This window comes from Dipodomys spectabilis, unplaced genomic scaffold, assembly GCF_019054845.1.
Source record: "Dipodomys spectabilis isolate Male_0828 unplaced genomic scaffold, ASM1905484v1 ptg000159l, whole genome shotgun sequence".
Lineage (NCBI taxonomy): Eukaryota > Metazoa > Chordata > Mammalia > Rodentia > Heteromyidae > Dipodomys > Dipodomys spectabilis.
In genome coordinates, this window is record NW_024870836.1 from 2225762 (window position 1) to 2245754 (window position 19993).

The window sequence follows — 19993 nt, forward strand, 5'->3', positions numbered from 1 at the left end:
CTTCCTGTACACTGACAATATACAAGAAGAGACGGAAATAAAGGGAGCAACCCCATTCACAATAACCTCCCCAAAAATAAAATATTTAAGAATTAACCTAACCAAAGATGTAGAAGAACTAGTTAATGAAAACTATAAAAGTTAAAGAAAGAAATTGCAGGAGACACTAGGAAATGGAAAGACCTCCCATGCTTTTGTATAAGCAGAATTAATATAGTGAAGATGGTAATACTGCCAAAGTTAATATACAAATTCAATGCAATTCCTATTAAAATCCCAATGAAGTACATCACTGAAATACAGAAAACCGTCCAAAAATTCATATGGAACAACAAAGACCTAGAATAGATAAAACAATTTTAGGGAATAAAGACAACATGGGAGGGATATCCATGCCAAATTTAAAACTTTACTACAGAGCTATAATAACATAGACAGCATGGTATTGGCACAAAAACAGACCCGAAGACCAATGGAACAGAATAGAATATCCAGAAATAAATCCAAAGGCCTACAGCCAGCTGACAAAGGAGCCAAAGACATACAATGGAAGAAACACAGCCTCTTCAACCACTGATGCTGGGAAAACTGGGCGGCCACATGCAGAAGACTAACAGTGGACCCCAGCCTATGATCATGCACCAACATCAACTCAAAATGGATTAAAGACCTTAACATTAAACCTGAATCTCTGAAACTACTGCAGGACAGAGTAGGAGAGACACTTGAACTAATAGGCACAGAATGGAACTTCCTGAACAGAGTCCCAGGGTCACAACAAATTGGAGAGAGACTCGACAAATGGCACTACCATATAATAAAAAGCTTCTGCACAGCTAAATCTATCGCAACCAAGCTGGAAAGACAACCAACTAATTGGGAAAAAATATTTACCAGCAATATATCAGACAAGGGGTTAATATCCAGTATATACAGGGAACTCAAGAAACTAATTCCTCCCAAACCCAACAAACCAATTACTAAATGAGCAAGGTAACTAAAGAGGGACGTCTCAGATGGAGAAATTAAAATGGCAAAGAAACACATGAGGAAATGTTCATCATCCCTGGTGGTGAAGAAAATGCAAATAAAGACAACCCAGAGATACCACCTTACCCCAGTCAGAATGTCCCACATCCACAAATCAGCCAACGACAAATATTGGAGGGTATGTGGAGAAAGAGGAACCCTATTACACTGCTGGTGGGAATGTACACTTACACCACCACTTTGGAAAGCAGTCTGGAGGGTCCTTAGAAAGCTAAAGATTGCCCTCCCTTATGAGCCAGTCATATCACTTCTAGGCATCTACCCTGAACAACAGGAACCAATATACAACGACACGTGCACCTCCATGTTTATTGCAGCACTGTTCACAATAGCTAGGATATGGAAACAATCCAGATGCCCCACCACAGATGAATGGATCCAAAAATTGTGGTATCTATACACAATGGAATATTATGCAGCCATTACAAATGACAAAATATTGGCATTTGCAGGGAAATGGATGGAGCTAGAAGGAATCATGTTGAGCGAGGTAAGCCAAGAGCAAAGAGACAAACGGTACATGGTCTACCTGATAAGTGGATGATAAATCCAAAATGTTAGGTGAGACCACAAAATTAACAGGACTTAAGAAACAAAGAACTCCCACTCATCTGGTCGAACCACTCCTAAATATCCCTATGCTGCTGATCACATGTATGGTGTATATGTGTACACTGTTATATGTTATAGATTGTGATAGACAATTTGCTCAAGGAAAGTTAGAATGAACTTGTGACTTTAAATGAGTATCATTATTCCACAATACTGTGAAATTTGGGAAATTATGTAATCACTTAATCACAATTAAAAAAAAAAACCTCGGGGAAGGTAGGATGGGAAGGGATGGTAGGGGAAAACAATGGAGGGGGTAACAATGCTCAATAGGATGTGTACCCATTACCTTGCTCATGTAACTGTAACCCTCTGTATAGTATCTTTACAATAAAAAATTAAAAAAATAAATAAATAAAGTACGCAAAAATGAAAATAAAATAATAAACCTAAACTTTTTTAGGTTTTGTAGATTCATACATTTTGTGAGTATATAAAAATCTTTGTTACTAGTCATGTATTTCTGGGGTTTGATTACTAAGTCATTTCAGAGAAAACTGAATTTCATGTATTTTATGTCAACCGTGATTTTTAGAAATTGAATCAACCTCAGTATAAGATAACTAAAGCAAGATATTTAATCACCTATCCGATTATTCCTATAGACTTGAAGATAACTAATTTTTGAATGGTAGGAAATTCATATTATACCTACCTAATTCTGATAAATGATCGTGATAGTATTTATTTTTCCTTCAACTTGAAGGAAAGAACCTCATTATAGATGACAAATACTTGAATGGAAATGCCATAAAATTATGAAAAATTCAAGTCATTATGAGTTAGATGAAATAGTCATTTTTGACGGTCACAAAATGAAACCTCTAGGTGCTTCCTTATCTGTTAAATAAAAGGTATTTGCACTCAAAATATTTCATTCATCTCTCCAGCAATGGTATAACCAAACCACCTCTATGTCAAATAGCATCTCTGGTATTTAGGAACAGTTGTTATCATAATTGTATAGAAAGATCTATCCACCAGTCCTGAAATTAACTCTGAAATAATAAAGGATTGGGATTAATAATTAGGTTTCACTATGTTGCCATAGAGAGGTGAAACCTTTCATGTGGGCATAGTTCTAGAGATTAGGTCACTGAGAACTTGTGATCAAAGAAGATTTAATATCAAATTCCTTTCTTCCTCTTCCTTTGTTTACTTCTCTTTTCCCCCTCTCCTTTTCCTTCTCCCTGTTATTCTTCCCCTCCTCCCCTTTCTCCCTTTCTCACTCCTATTCTTCCTTTTCTTTACTTCCTCTCTTCCATGAATACACATACTCCATCACATGTTCCTGATATGGGGTACTGTACCACCACCAAGCAAAAGCAATGAGGATAAGAAATGTAAATTGAAATATATAAAATCAGAAAGCAAGATTAATCTTTCTTCCTTTGAAGTTAATTTTTATAAACTATTATGTCATATTAATAGGAGACTGACACCGCATGTTCTCATTTATTATAAGGGATAAGATTTACTGGAAATAAATCTGGGCAACTTTGTCCTAATGAAATATTTGATTAAATTAATATTATATTTGCACAAATCTACTTTAAAATATCAGATATACTTCAATAAGAGGCAAAAAATGTGTTCAGAGGGAGAGAGTAGAGAAGAAGCTAGAGGCTAAACAAGCTCTCACATAGAAAGCAGTTTTACTGTTCCAGTGAACAGTCCTAGGTTAGAGAATCACACCAAGTGTCCCATCACAGTACAGAGAGTTTGGCCAGATAGGGAAAATCCAGGCAAGGAGACAGATCAGAGCACTTCCTTGTAGCCACGGCTGTGGCGGCTGCGGCAACAGTGGCAGCGGCCATAGCAGCCATGCCTATAACACAGAGTCCAGAACAAAGATGCCAGACACAGCAGGACAGCGGATTCTACTCAACACCAGTAAGAACTGACAAGGAGCATATATCTTCATACTGCAGATCGCAAACCAGAGACGGCCCAGGAACAAAGACTCTGACATGAGTAGAACGCTGACATTCTCACTCCTTCTCAGGGAGCAGAGGAGGTAAGGCCACCCCTCCCTGCCACCACCACCGGAGATCTCCATCTTTGATACTGACAAAGGCCCATTTGAACAGCTATCTCCAACTCAGGCCTTGGGAGAAAACAAGATCCATTCAGGAGGTCACAGGAACCTGAACTGACTTAGCGGGCTCAGTTCCACCCAAGAGAAGCCACCCAGCCCAGGCAAGGAAGCCTGGCCCTTGGAGGAGTGACTTTCTTCACTCTGTAAACAGAGTCAGAGGCTGCCCCTCCCTACAGCAGCTGAGACAATCAATTGAAATTCCGTAAACATAAACGCTAAGAATGGCTCCAGGTTGGGCTGTGTGTCTCAGGAGCTAGCACCTCCGGGAAAAGCAACTGTTTGCTGAAAGGCCTCAAGCCTACCCAGAACCTAGCCTCATCACAGCATCTCAGAACTAGAAGAAACAGCCATCTACCTCTTTTGTGATACTCCAAGCAGATATCCACTGAGCTAGTCTGGGAGGAGGATCACAAAATTATGGGTAATGCTGAGCATTTTTCTGCCTGCTCAAACAAACTGACTTAAGCTACTAATCAAGCCACAGGAAAAACAAACATCACAAGCAGACCAGAGACTCCACCAGGAGACTGGTTATGGACACAGGGGTGATAGAGTATCTTCATATTCTACCCCCCCAAAAAAAAAAATCAAAGAAGTCTTTTTTGTACCTTTCTTTAATTTTAATTTTTTTAAATAATGTTTTTATTAATCTTTTTTTCTTCTCATCATTATTATTTTAGGTGTAAATGTGTGTGTGTGCTTTTTAAAAAAAATCTCTTCTGACCTTTTGGTCCTTATTTTTTTATTCTTTTCATTTTTTTCTTTCTTTTTTGTGAGACTTAATTGTTATTCTGATCATCCCCAGATTTTTACCCGTCGTCGAATATTAGGCCTTATTCCTCATTGTGTACACATTTAATCCAGAAATTTATTACTCAGTTCACAACCTCTTAGGCTAAAATTCCTTAAGAGCAGTATTATCTTTCTTTATACCTATATAATTTTCAAGTAACTAATTTTAAGAATTTTTATTTTGTAGTTTTTCATGTCTCCTTTCTATCCCTCCCTTCCTCTCATCCTATCCTTTTCTTCTCTTAATATCATCCTTGAACACATAATTTTTAAGTGTTTCACTTTTTAAATTTAAATTTTTGTATTTACATTTTTTCTTTTTTTCTTAATCTTGCTTCTATCATTCTGTCTAATCCACTTCCCTCCCTAAGATTAGGACTTGGTTAAATTCACACTCCTTTTACCTCTCCATATCCCTCTAATCCTATTTTTGTCCACATTTCTCCCTAAAATTAATAATTTTTGGTTTGCCAAATTCTTCTTTGCGGTTCTTAGCCCATTAAGCCATAGTTGTTTGATGTTGAATAAATTGTATCTGTTGAAAAAGATTGTATCTGCAGACTTTTGTCTGTGCAACTACAGATCTTTGGTGATGCTTGACTTAAAATTTTGTTCTAGCAAAAAATTGCTGCTACTGTCATACCAACTGGGTAAAACAAGCTGGAAAAACACAAGGAATATGCCAAGTCCAGTTATGAAAATCAGTTGACAGCATAGTTAATGAATAATCCAGAAGAGGGTTCCCAAAAATATCTACAAACACTACTGGTAAACATGGTGAATGAAAAGATTGAAAACCTACAAAGGCTTCAATGGGAGTGTGATAGGGAGAGAGAGGCAAACCAAAGATTAATACTGGAATCTCATGAGAGTGAGGAAGCTACTCAAAGATTGATACAGGAATTGCACGAGCAGGTTGAAAACAGTCAAAGAGAAATACAGGAATTGCATGAGCAGGCTGAGAAGAGTCAAAGAGAACTCCAGGAAATGCATGAACATGAGGAAGCTAATAAAAGAGTAATGCAGGACTTGGGAGAGCAGGATGACAATAGACAAAGATCAACAGAGGCATTCATGGAATCCATAAACAGAAAGCTGAAAGAATTCAGGGACACCACAAAGGGAATGCTGAATGGAGCCCAACAGAAGGAAAGGGAGTACAAGGAAACCATAACCAATCAACGACGTGATTTGAGAATAAACACAACACCAAATTAAGGAGGTAAAGAAGTTCATACAAGATCTAAAACAAAACTCCAACAAAAATTTAAAGCCATCAAAGCTGACCAATTAGAAGGAAAAGGAATAAAAAAACAAAGTAGAAAGTCTGGACAGTAGGTTAGACCATGCAGAGGAGCAAATCTGAGGGATTGAGGACAGCCAGGTTATTACAGAGAAATAACATACAACTATCCAAGACAAATCCATGAAATGTGATAGATCTATTCAACATTTGGAAGACACTCTCAGAAGGCCTAATGTGAGAATAATGGGTGTAGAGGAGCACGTAGAGACAGAATTTAATGGTCTAGGAAATTTGGTTAACATGATCCTAGCAGAGAACTTCCCAAACATGCAAAAAGATAGGCCTATTCAGATACAAGAAACTTTTAGAACCCCAAATAGACCAGACTAGGGCAGGATATCTCACCATTACCTTATAATCCACAGAGGATCAATTCCAATGAAAAAATCCTTAAAGCTGTCAAGTAGAAAAGATCAACTACTTACAAAGGGAAACCAATTAGAATCACCTCAGATTTCTCAGTGGAGACAATTAAAGCAAGAAGAGCCTGGAATGATGTAGGCCATGTCCTAAGGACAAACAACTACCAATCAAGCATACTATACCCAGCTAAGCTCTCCTTCATAACCGAAGATCAAATAAAAATGTTTCATAGCAAAGAAAAACTGAAACAATGTATCTCCAACAAACCAGCCCAATAAAAAATACTTAATGATGTGTTACACATAGAAAACCAACAAGACCACAATAAAGACCAAGATACCGCACCCAAACTGAGAATCCAAGAACTATAGGAAGAATCAAGTTGCTCCAGCCCCCAAGAAGGTGGATAGCATTGCAGGAACTCCCAAACACCTCTCAGGCCTGACTCTCAACATTAATGGACTTAACTCTCCAATTAAGTGACAGACTGTCTAGTTGGATTAAAAAACAAGATCCTTCTATCTGCTGCCTTCAGGAGTCACACCTTGCTCATACAAACAAACACATTTTGAAAGTGAAAGGCTGGAACAAATTCTACCAAGCAAATGGCCCCCATAAAGAGGCTTGAATGACAATCCTAATATCAGATAAAATAGCCTTCAAATTACAATTAGTGAGAAGACATAAAGAAGGTGGCTACATACTAATTAAGGGATCTCCCCTTCAGGAGGATATTACAATTCTAAATCTCTATTTGGCAAACAAGGGATCACCTAGATTTATCCAAGAAACACTACTCTCCCTCAAATCTCACATAGATCCAAACACATAAATTGTTGAAGAATTTAAGTCACTACTATCCCCACGAGATAGATCAACTCGGCAAAAACTAAACAGAAAAACTGCAGATCTAAACAACTGCATGGATCAACTAGATTTAACAGACATCTACCGAATATTTCACTCAGCAGCATCAGAATACACGTTTTTCTCAGCATCACAAGGGACAGTTTCCAAAATAGACCCCATTTTAGGTCATGAAGCAAACTTGTCCAAATTCAGAAACATTGAAGTTTTACTGGACATTCTCTCAGACCAGAAGGGAATAAAATTAGAACTCAACACCAAAAGCCACCAAAGAAAGTAATGTAACACATGGAGGCAGAACAACATTCTGTTGAATCACCAGTGTGTCATGGAAGAGATTAGTAAGTAAATTCAAATATTCATGATATTCAACAAAAATGAACACACAAATTACCAGCTCTTCTGGGAGAGAGCAAAGGCAGTAGTACTTAGAGGCAAGTTTATAGTTCTGAGTTCCTACATCAACAAATTGGAGCGATCTTGAACCAACAATTTTATGAGATATCTGAAACTCCTTGAAAAAGAGCAACAATATAAACCCCAACCTAGTAGATGGAAAGAAATACTTGAAATTAAATAGGAATTAAAAGAATTGGAATTTTTTAAAAAATTCATAGAAAAAAATCCACAAAACCAAGCGTTGGTTCTTCGAAAAAATTAACTAAACTGAAAGACCGTTAGCAAATCTTATCAGAAAAAGAAGAGAACACACCCAAATAAATAAATTCAGAGATGAGAATGGAAACATCACCACGGAAACAACAAGATTCAGAAAATTATAAGGGAATGCTTCTCAAACCTTTATATTAATAAGTTTGAGAACTTGGCATAAATGGACCTTTTCCTAGCAAATATGGACATGCCAAAAATAAACCAAGATGAGATAAACCATTTTAACAGCCCTATATCAAGGATTGAAATAGGATCAGGAATAAGAGACCTCCCATCTAAGAAAAGCCCAGGACCAGATAGATTTACAGCGGAATTCTACAAGTCCTTCAAAGCAGAGCTCAAACTAATAATCCTCCAACTCTTCAATGAAATTGAAAGGGAAAATTCACTACCGAACTCATTCTATGAAGCCATCATAACCCTTATTCCAAAAACATGCAGGGACTCATCAAACAACAAGAAATATAGACCCATTTCTTTGATGAATATTGACGCAAAATTTCTCCACAAAATTTTGGCCAATCAACTTCAAAAGTTCATCCAAAAAAATCATGCATCATGATCTAACAGGTTTCATTTCAGGGATTCAAACCTGGTTCAATATACACAAATCAATTAATATAACTCATCACATCAACAAAGAACAAGGATAAGAACCACATGGTTATCTCAACATATGTAGAAAAAGCATTTGACTAGATCCATAAAACCCTTCATGATGATGGGTCTGAAAAAATTAGGAATCCAGGAAATATTACTCAATACAATAAAGGCTGTATATGACAAACCTACAGCCAGCATTATACTTAATGGTGGAAAAATAAAGCCATTTCCTCTTAACTCAGGAAAGAGACAAGGATGTTCACTCTCTACTTCTCTTCAGCTTAGTATTAGAATGACAAGCTACCGCAATAAGACAAGATGCAAACATAATGGAGTTCCAAATCAGGGAAGATGAAGTAAAACTCTTCGCAGATGACATGATTTTCTGTTTAAAGAATCACACGGACTCCACTTCCAAATTACTGAAGCTGATTCAAAACTTTGGCAAGAAGCAGGGTATAAAATTAACCCTCAATAATCAATGCCTTATCTGTATGACAACAATGAGTAAAGCATGGGTGAAATCAGGAAGGCAACTCCATTCATAATAGCCACACAAAAAATAAAATATGTAGAAATTTACTTAATCAAAGAAGTGAAGGACCTTTATGATGAAAACTTTAAAAACCTGAAAAAGGAAATCAAAACAGAACTTAGGAAGTGGAAAAACCTCCCATGCTCCTGGATTGGAAAGATCAACATCTTGAAAATGGCAATATCTGCCAAGGCTACCTACAAATTCAATGAGATACCTATCTATATTCCAACCTCATTCTTCAACGAAATAGAAAAGGCAATCCAAAAATTCATATGGAACAATAAAATACCCTAAATAGCTGAAACGATCCTCAACAGAAAGATCACTGCAGGACGAATATCAGTACCAAATTTCAAACACTAGTACAATGCCATAGTAATCAAAACATCTTGGTACTGACACAAGAACAGACCTCAGGACCAATGGAATAGAATTGAAAACTCAGAAATGAACTCACAGACCTATAGCCACTTAATCGTCGATAAGGGAGCTAAAAAAACTAGAATGGAAGAAAGACAGCCTCTTCAGTAAATGGTGCTGACAAAATTGGTTAATCACTTGTAGAAAACTAAAGCTAGATCCTTATATATCACCTGCAGCAGAATCAACTACAAATGGGTCAAAGACCTCCGGGTCAAAGCAGAAACTCTGAAAACATTACAGGACCGAATAAGAGCAACCCTAGGTCTCCTTGGCACAGGCCGAAATTTTCTTAATAGATACCCAGAAACACAAGAAATCAAAGAAAGGTTGGACAAATGGGATTGAATGAAATTGCAGAACTTCTGCATGGCAAAGGACATAGCTAGCAAGGTCAATAGAAACCGCAAGGATTGGGAGAAGTACTTCACTAGCCATACAACAGACAAGGGTCTTATATCTAAAATATACCTGGAACTCAAAAAATTGAATCCCCTACAACAAATATTCAAAAAAACAACTGCCCAATAAATGAGCAAAAGTCTTTTTTTTTCTTTTTTAAAGTTGTTTTTATTGTGAAAATACTGTACAGAGGGGTTAGAGTTACATGAACAAGGTAATGAGTTCATTTCTTTTCTTGAGGGGTTATTATTTTCTTTCTTTTTTTTTTATTGTGAGAACACCGTACAGAGGAGCTACAATTACACAGGCAAGATAATGGTACATTTATTATCAAGCATTGTTGCCTCCTCTTTGTTTCCCCTTCCCATCCATTCCCATAGTCCCCCTACCTCCCCTAATCTAATCTTTACCCCCCCCCCCCCCCCCCCCCCCGCCAAAGTTGTAAAGTTCGTTTTTCGACATCACCACTAATGTCTCTCCCCCACAGTATAACACCTGCTTTCACAGTATTTGGTGTTGTTATAATTTGTGGAGGGGAAGGACAAAAACAAATCGAGCTAAAGCCTTAAAGAGAAATTTCTCTGAGGAGGAAGAAGGATTGCCAATAGACACATGAATAAATACTCAAACTCCCGAGCCATAAAGAAATGTAAACCAAAACAACATTTAGATACCATCTCACCCAGTTAGAATGGCTATAATCAAGAACTCTAATAACAACAGATGCTGCATGGGATTTGGAGAGAAGGGAACTTTACTGTATTGTTGGTGGGAGTGTAAACTTGTTCAACCACTTTGGAAAGTAGCATGGAGCTTCCTCAAAAGACTCCACATAGAGCTCCCCTCTGACCCAGTAATCCCACTTTTGGAGATTTACCCAAAAGTTCACAAACAAAGCTATAAGCACAACCATGTTTATTGCAGATTTACTTACCAAAGGTAATATAGGGAACCAACCCAGATGCCCCTCAGTAGATGAATGGATCAAGAAAATGTGGTATATATACAAAATGGAATTCTATGCCTCCATGAGAAAGAATGACATTGCCCCATTTGTTAGGAAGTGGAAAGACTTGGGAAAAATTAAATTAAGTGAAGTAAGCCAGGCCCAAAGAAATGTAACTCCCATGGTTTCCCTTATTTTCAGTAACTAATTTATGTCTGAGACCAGCAGAAATGGTCAGTTAAGTTGATGTTGGGCGAAATGAACCCAAGATAAGGATTCAATTTTTTTTCTTTCTTTCAATTGTTCCTAACATACCTATAAGATGATTTCTTTGTTGCTTTGTATGTCCACCCCCCTCGGTATATCCCTGCTTTCACTGTATTTGATGTTGGTATAATTTGTGGAGGTGAGGGAAAAAAGAGATTGTCTAAATATGGATACAGGTGGACTCATTGCAACAATGAGATGTACCAGATTTTATTACAAAAAATAAAATGTACAACTTTGGCTGGGGGGATGGGGGGGAGATGGGAAGTGTTGGAAAGGGTAAAGAAAGGAGTAGGCAACAATGCTTGATAAGAAATGTACTTATTACCTTGCCCATGTAATTGTAACCCCTATGTAAGGTACTTTCACAATTATAAAAAAAAAGAGGCAAAAAAATTACCTGTATGGTTTCCTATGAAAAGAAAGCAGAATACAATCTGTTCCTCAAGGAAATTGACGCATAACTGGCAGTAGTCACTTTCATAAATGATGTAAGAAGACTGAAGAACAAATTTCAACACAAACTTCCTGATATAAAATTTACTTTGTCCCCTGTAAACAACCTTTCAATTCTATCTATGTCTTGTTCTCAAAATGATTCGTATTTTATTCTTATATTTTTAAATTAACTTTAAGTAGTTGAATGGGAATTTTAGTTTGACAAAGCAGTTTATGAATAATGTTTAGTGAGGTTTTTTTTTTTCTTTTTTCTCTCCTGAGGTTTGAACTCTGGGTCTGGTTTTCTTTATAAGGAAAAGAATCTAAAGGACATTGCCAAGGCCCTGAGTTCAAGCCCCAGGACTAGCCAAAAAAAAAAAAAAAAAGATGCATTGTATTAAGCCAGGCACTACAAGCTCACGCTTGTTTTCCTAGATACTCAGGAGGCTGAGGATTGAGCTTTGAAGCCTTGAGATTCTTTTCCTTATAAAGAAAACGTAATCTGTTTTATCCATTTTTCACATGCAAAATTAGTATTTCCCAAGTACGTAAGTCCATGTAAATTTTTTTCATGTTGTTTTGCATGCATGTGTATAATTGTAGTACATCCTCAATGGGCATTTCAATAATTTATTATATTCTATTGTAAAAGGTTTTGCAATATCTATTCTTGTACATGTGTCTCATTTGACATAAGTTGAAATATATTTTGTATATAAAATTATGATTGAAAATGCTGGATCATAGAGGCAACTCTATGTATAATATCTTAAAGATTGCCAGTATGTTTAACAAATTGACTATATTACTTTAAGTGTCAAGCACCAATGTATAAGGATTCCAATTTCTACATAGTGGTTGTGCAGGGCGATCACATGGTAAGTATTAGCCTGATGTTCATCTCCCCCTGTATCAACTAACCTCATTGTATTTTATGACTAAAACAGCAGCACTTAGTGTACAAATTCTAGGAAAATTTCCCAGAATTATTGTGTACACTCATAATATTCACTTTATCTTTGTTAGAAAATAGGCAACTGTAATATGAAAACTCAAAGTTCATAATCAATGCATACCTCCCTGGTGAAAGGAACTGCTAAAGTATAACATTTTTGATTTCTAGCTCAAAATAATAAAAATCATATTCTATCCCTTCACTCAACACTGCACTGCCTTGGGACCCTATCTCTGTTTAACACTGTCTTACTGAAAGAATGACCTCCCCAATTCCTGATGGAAACAGACTGCAGGTCTTATGGACCAATCATTTCCACATTGTAGCTCACCTAAGTTGTTTACCATAGAAGTATTTTGATTGCTTTTTATACCAACATTTTGAGAGAAAGATACTACTTTAAAATGCTATTAAAGCAAGACTGATATAAAAATCACCTTTGACCCTAGATAAATATTTTACCTTTCCTATACCCCAAAATGCACTCTGACCTATTATTATTGTTAGGAATGAGAGGTTAAAAATCATAGACACCAAGACCTAAGTAAGAATTAATGACTCTCCAACTTGTGAATACTATTGGTTTAAAAAGACATGAAGGGCTGGGAAGGTGGCTTAGCGGTAGAGCGCTTGCCTTGCATGCATGATGCCTTGGGTTTGATTCCTCAGCACCACACAAGCAAAAAGAAAAAAGCTGGAAGTGACTCTGTGGCTCAAGTTGTAGAGCGCTAGACTTTAGCTGAAGAGCTGAAGGACAGCCCCCAGAGTTCAGGCCCCACTACCGAACAACCCCCCCCCCCAAAAGAGACATCAATACTACCAAATTTTTTCAAAATTTCTTATGATACTGAAGATTCAATTATAAACTATTAGCACTTGAATATAACTCATTTCATGGGAGTAGAACACAAAACACAAGATTAGTCCTAATCATTTTAAAAGACCTTTATTTATACTACAAATTCATTGTTACACCTACAAAGATTCTAAAAATAACTGAAGCATAGTGACACAAAAAATAATTTAACTGCATCATCTACATTCAAAGGACTGAGCTAATAGAAAACAAAATTACACTAATAATTAGGTTCCCCTATTCACTTATATTCCTTTATTCTATTTCTTTTAGTTTCATAAAAACTGGCTTTTCATAAAATGATGCATAAAAAGCCTATATACCCACTTACATTTTCAGATCTTAACAATATTTATTTCAGAAATATCTATAGCTGTATAGTCAATGAACTAGAATAATACTAAAATATTTAAATGGTTTTCAGAAATTGCAAGACTCGCTCTGGGATGTTATTTATATTGGAAAAGATATTCAAAAAGCCTTATTTGTTAAAGTTGTGTTAGTTACTCCCACAAAAGTACTATTAATGAAGAAACATTTGTATGTACAAAACAACTTGAAATGCATCCACAATCTGGAGGTGACACATGTTTTTTGTTTGTTTTTTTTGAAATATATATCTAACAAGCATAGCCACAATACTGATTTTCAGGCAATATGATGGGATATTCAAACTTTAAAAATACGGAGTTAATTATCATAGTGTGAAAGAAAGTATTTTTCAACAGAAATCTGGAAAGAGTTGATCCACCTTGAGATTCACAGAAATAACCAGAGAGTAATACCTATTTGGTCAAGTCGGTCAAAAATCACTTCATGAGTATTTCTTATAAATATAACTAATTTAAGAGTCAAATACATATTTTGTACTGACAGTTGTGAAGTTTGGTTCCACTGAAATGACAGGACCGAACACTGATAAATAAAAAACTTTGCAACACAGCTCTTTTCAGCCTCACCCTGTTCATATTGGCAAGCAACATTGAAACAGCACACACACACACACACACGCACACACACACACACAAACACACATGTGTGCACATGTACACAAACATATACACGCATGCTAAATTCAGGGTTTATTGTACAAAAAAGTTCAAATAAAATATTAGTGATTAGGACAAATGATAATTTGCCTTATTACAAAATAATACATAATCCAGTCAACATCGTTGTTACATTTTACCTGCCCCTCCACATGTGACCACTTAATTTATTTTAGGTAATTAATTAACTAATTCATTCCTTCATTAGTTAAATACTAATACTAGAGCTTGAACTCAAGGCTTAGCTCTGTCCCAGAATTTGATATTTTTTTGTTTTAGTTCTCTCAAGGCTAGCATTTTACTGCTTGTACTACAGCTCCATTTCTAGCTTTTGCTTGTTACTTTCAAACCAGAATCTAATGGACTTTTTTTCTTGGTCTGGTTTCAAACCACAATCATCAGATTTCGTCTTTCTGATTAGCTAGGACTAAAGACATGAGCCACCAGTGTGGCTCCTACTTTTTCCTATAATTATCTATTGCACATACTTAAATAGCAATTTAATATTGAGAGTATAGAAGCAAGATGTATAGTGATTATATTGTTCTGTCAGAAATTCAAATTAGTAATATAAATTTCTTCTTAAGACCATCCACAAAAAATACTTGAGGAGAAATCTGATGATGATGATGATGTGTGTGTGTGTGCTGTTGCAATATGTTTCACAAATAAGCACTGTGCAGGGGTGTCCAGACATTCACAATAATTGCGTGAATATCTGCCTTGAGCTACTAACTCATGGACAATGTCTGAGTGTCCACTCTAGGCTTCCCGATGAAGAGAGGAATACTCATCCTCATCCCTAGTATTCAGATGAGTGGCCTTTTTGGAAAGTAGTCTCTGCACTGTAATACGCTGCAAGAAAAGCACTCTACCACTGAGCCACCTTCCCAGCCCAAGGATTAAGATTCTTGTCTGTAACTTGGTCAAAGCTGTGTCTCTTTATGTAGGCTAGTAAAAATGTATTTACTAATTTCAAGTAAATATATAACTTCTATTTCCATCTCTTTTACCAAATAAAAAATAAAATTGTTTGCTTTGTAAATTGATCAGAAGCATGGATTTTGTGTCTACCTAGGTCATTGCATATCTGTATCCCTCTTCCTCTCTCTCTTTCATGTTTCTCATAGACAATATGGTTGCTCTATAATTATCTTAATTTATTTTGCTTTTATATTTTTGGTTGCATCATTTCACTTTCTGCTCTGCCATTTCCCAAATCAGCACCACATAAACAGAACCACAGAAATGGTTCTGTGGCTCAAGTGGTAGAGCATTTGCCTTGATTTGAAGAGCTCAAGGACGGTGCCCCAGCCCAGGGTTCAGGCCCCATAACTAATTTTTAAAAAAAGAATCTAAATCCTTGATAATTTTAAGAACAGGTCTGAATGAAATCAGTTGAATCACAGTTTTCCTGCACAATGAAAGAAAAGGTCCAGGCTAGGAAAGCAGCTAGAGAAGGCAGGCAGATTGTATCTGTGACAAAACTTTGTGGAAAATGGTATCGAGGATTACTTATTGGTGATCCACTTGCACTGGAAACATGCTGCTGAACAATTGCTTGCTGATTCTGAATTGTTGCTTTGATCATTATATTCTCCAAAAATAGAAAATGAAATTTAATTGATATCAAAGGACTACTAATACATTTTGACTTTTCAGTAAGCATCTTCAATCATCAAAATCACCTGAAGACAATAGATAGGCCTACATTTTTAGATGAAAACAAGTGTCTTTAAAAAAAAACAAGCAATTTAAGTAGTCATGCAAAGGACTTCTATTTTACTACTGCAATATACATATTTTTTCTAATGTTGTGTACCAATAAATAATGGAACTATTAGAAAGCTCTAAAAGCTCATATATTGAATAGTTAGTTCTCTTACACTATAACATGGTATTTCCCAAATCATTTATGTAGAAGGCATTGTTTCCTATTTTCTCATTCCTAGAATAAGTTGCACATGAAGACACCACTGGTCCTCATTTTCAGTCAGTGCATTTGAATACGGAGAAAAATGTTTCCTCTGCTCTCTATCAATTCACTACTCTCCAGTTGGAAAAATTTAAAATAGTAAAAATGGAAAAAGATAAAATAAATCATGGTGAAAAAACATGCAGAAAATTCACCGGATTTTTCTGAATATTTCAACCAATGTGAACTATTGGGGAAATACAGGGACACCTCATTCCCACTGGTACTCAAAGTCTCTGGTTAGGCAATTCTGATGAAGACCAGGAACAAGATGAAAACGTGAGGAATGGTATCAATTGCAAGAAAATAATGGAGAAGAATCCATGCAAATTTCTTCTTTGGGATACCGAAATTAATCATCTTACTACACTGCCAAGACTACTTTCCAAAAAGGTCACTCATATATATACTAGGGATGAGGTAAGTATACCCCTCTTCATCGGGAAGCCTAGAGTGGACCTTTAGACATTGTCCATGAGTTAGTAGCTCAAGGCAGATATTCATGCAATAACTCTGAATGGCTTGGCACCCCTGCACAGTGCTTATATGTGGAATAATACCAGAAGGGATTCTTTCTTACTTCATCATGATGCAGATACCAATCCCCAAACTAAAGGCCTCTTGACCCCCTTGCATCTTGCTGGTGGAATAGAAATAGCATAGATATGCTGTATCTCCTTCTGTTGAACCATTATATCAAACCGGGTCTGAAGAACAACTTGGAAGAAACTGCATTTGATATTGCCAAAAGGATAAGTATGTATCACTACCTCTTTGAAGTTGTGGAAAGCTGTACAAATTATTCTCCTACGTAGTAATGGTTTGGTTAAGTTTCTTAAATTTCAAAAGTGCCAGTCCATCCTTTGTGTCCCTACAAAATATTTTCATAATACAAAGCAACAGTAATATTTTAATTTAAAAATTCATGGATTCCATGGTATTCTTCTACGTGAATTGCCTGACTTTGATGTCAAAATGTATTCAAGAGTTGTTTGTATGCATCTATAATGATTTCTGCAGAGTTTGTGATTTTTTTTTAATTTTAACTTATCTGTTGAAATGAATAGTATAGAAACTAAAGATATTCGTGGTGCTTGTCTGAAAAAAAGTATCTATGTTTGTATAAAGTCCATAATCTATTTCATTGTTTTCTAAATATAATACTTTGAAGTCTACATTGTTTTATAATATATAGGTTCATTAATAAATGTGTCCTTTCAGATTACATTCCATATAGAAAAACTTTAAGATTCCTTTTTTCTTAGGTCCTTATATTATTTTATTTCTTTGGGATAAAATGACAATGTTATCAAATTTCAAGTTTTGTAAAAGTTATGCTATGTAAGGGTCTTTTTAAGGTGAAGATTTAATACACTGATGTCAAACTAATCTTTAAGGTGAAGATTTAATACACTGATGTCAAACTAATCTTTAATTCTATGAATTATATGTATTGTTACACTTGTATTTTTGCAATCAAATTTTTAAGGTGAAGATTTAATACACTGATGTCAAACTAATCTTTAATTCTATGAATTATATGTATTGTTACACTTGTATTTTTGCAATCAAATTTTTAATAACTGTTTTTCATTTCTTGCATGCGAAGAATGAAAAATATGGAATACTTCACAAATTTTCATACCATCCTTGTGCAAGTGCCATGTTAATCTCTGTATTGTTGTAATTTGTGTAGACCTGTTGCTGAAGCATGTAGTATCCTCTAAATTTAAGTAGTTAATGATGCAATCTTTATACAGGCTTATATCCTTGGTTGCCTATTTCTAACAAGGAACACTTATTGTTCTTAAAAACGCTTTTGATCTTATTTCTCTAAATTTCGGTGTATAGTGGAAAAAAACTGATATTGTTTGGTCGATTGCTCACATTTGCAATTTTTGGTCAATGACTATTTTGTAGTTTTCATTTTAAATTTGATCATATTTTGAAGCCTTTATAGCTAAGTCCAAAGGTGATGGATTTTCAAGTACTTATTTATCAACTGAGCTAGCTTTGTGGAGCTAATGGATTCAAAGTAAGTCTTGCTTAAGAGCTACTTCTAAACTTCTGCAGCTTAAAATTTCCTAAATGAGGTCTCAGTGGCACAAATGTCTTCCTGGCCTTTTACCCTTCTTCCATGTAGGAACAGACCAACCAGAATATCTTACACTGACAGCATAGATTGTCTTACTGGAACAAAACTAATCTTAATTACATGGGTTCATAGAGAGATGAACACTTCAGACAGAATTGCTCAGAATAGAAGGTATTTTATCAAAATATAATTGTTTATTATACCTATCATTTCAAAAGTAGCTAAAGCCAAAAAGGTGAAAAAATTGTTCGTATGCATGTTTACCTAATATCCTGGCCTGTCTACCATCCAAGCAGGCAGGAACTTACACTACTGACTTTCTATCACCAAATATTTCCATTGCTCCTGGAGAAATCTTTATGTTTCTCCTCGATATTAGGTCTTAAATTGGTAATGTTTTAATCAAAGTGTTTCCTCTTGCCTCCAGGCTGTAAATTTACAAATGGTAAAGCTTTAGGTCTAATTCTACCAAAAAGTTAGGTAGAGATAATGGAATAATACTTTAAAACAGAGTTGCCTGTGATACCCTAACCAAAACAGAACAATGCATATCAATTTCTTATATTATATATACTTATATATTTTATATTTATATGTGCTGATCTTAAATTTCACACAGTGAATCTTACTAGAATTAATCGTTAACTTGTCAAGTAAATTGAAATTTATTCCCATAAATATATTGGAACATAAATAATTAGGTTTAGAATATATATTAGAATATAAAAAGTATCAATGCAATGTCTTTGGTATAAACTTGTGATACCTTCTAAGTGTTCTTGGTCTTCTGAATTCACATATTAAAAAAAAAAAAAGCAGTATTGTCTTCCTCTAATCTAGAAGAGATTTTACACTGCTGCTGTGTTTATTGTGCTAACTCGCTGGTCCCAAAGTGATTTTCTCCATATTTCTGAAGCGTTCTTACTGATAATATCCAAATTTGCTTATATGATGCCTAAAAGCTATTATTCTTCTGCAGTACCCACAGGTCCGAGGATACCATGTCCAAGTTATCTGCATCATCAGATCACAAGGGCAAAACTTCTCACCATGGCCCATGCAACATGCTAACAGAAAGTAATTGAAGACCCATCTCAATTTCTCATTCCCTATAATATTTCAGGGCCCCAACTCCTTGCAGGAATTAGCAGTAAGCAATTGAGAAATGTAAGGCAACTTAAAATGAAATATGAGATCACAAAATATGAGAGAAAGTACTGTAGTTCCAACTTTCAATTTACAGATGACCAGCCCATATGAGTAAACAAAACCACAAATGTCACAAGATTATTTATAATATCCCTCTCCTAATGATGAACGAAAGATTTCAGTCCAGCATAAGCAGGACAAAAATAATTCCTAGAATGACTGATCCATAATTGTTCTACCAGGGCTAGGAAAACGTGACAGTAGTCAAATGTAATTTAGAAAAACATTAATTGAGAAGACCCTTAGTGCTTCAAAACACTGGTACTTCAGTAAAACTTGGTTCTGTAGTATAAAAATGTTGTCATTCTCAAACCAATGATAACCTACATTTAATCTCCTGAAAGTATATTCCTTTTCAAATAAACTTTTAAAAATCATATTCACCAAAATAACACTTGTCAAGTAGATGGTTGTGACATTAAAAGTTTTTCAAGTGTAGGAATCAAGTTACAATATAGTTGATTTATTTACCCAGCACTA

At 35.5% G+C, this 19993-nt stretch overlaps 1 pseudogene; it reads right to left on the minus strand.

The window, feature by feature from the left end:
• Window positions 1-17822: 17822 nt before the first annotated feature.
• Window positions 17823-17922, minus strand: LOC122119015 (annotated as a pseudogene).
• Between the last annotated feature and the right edge of the window lie 2071 nt (window positions 17923-19993).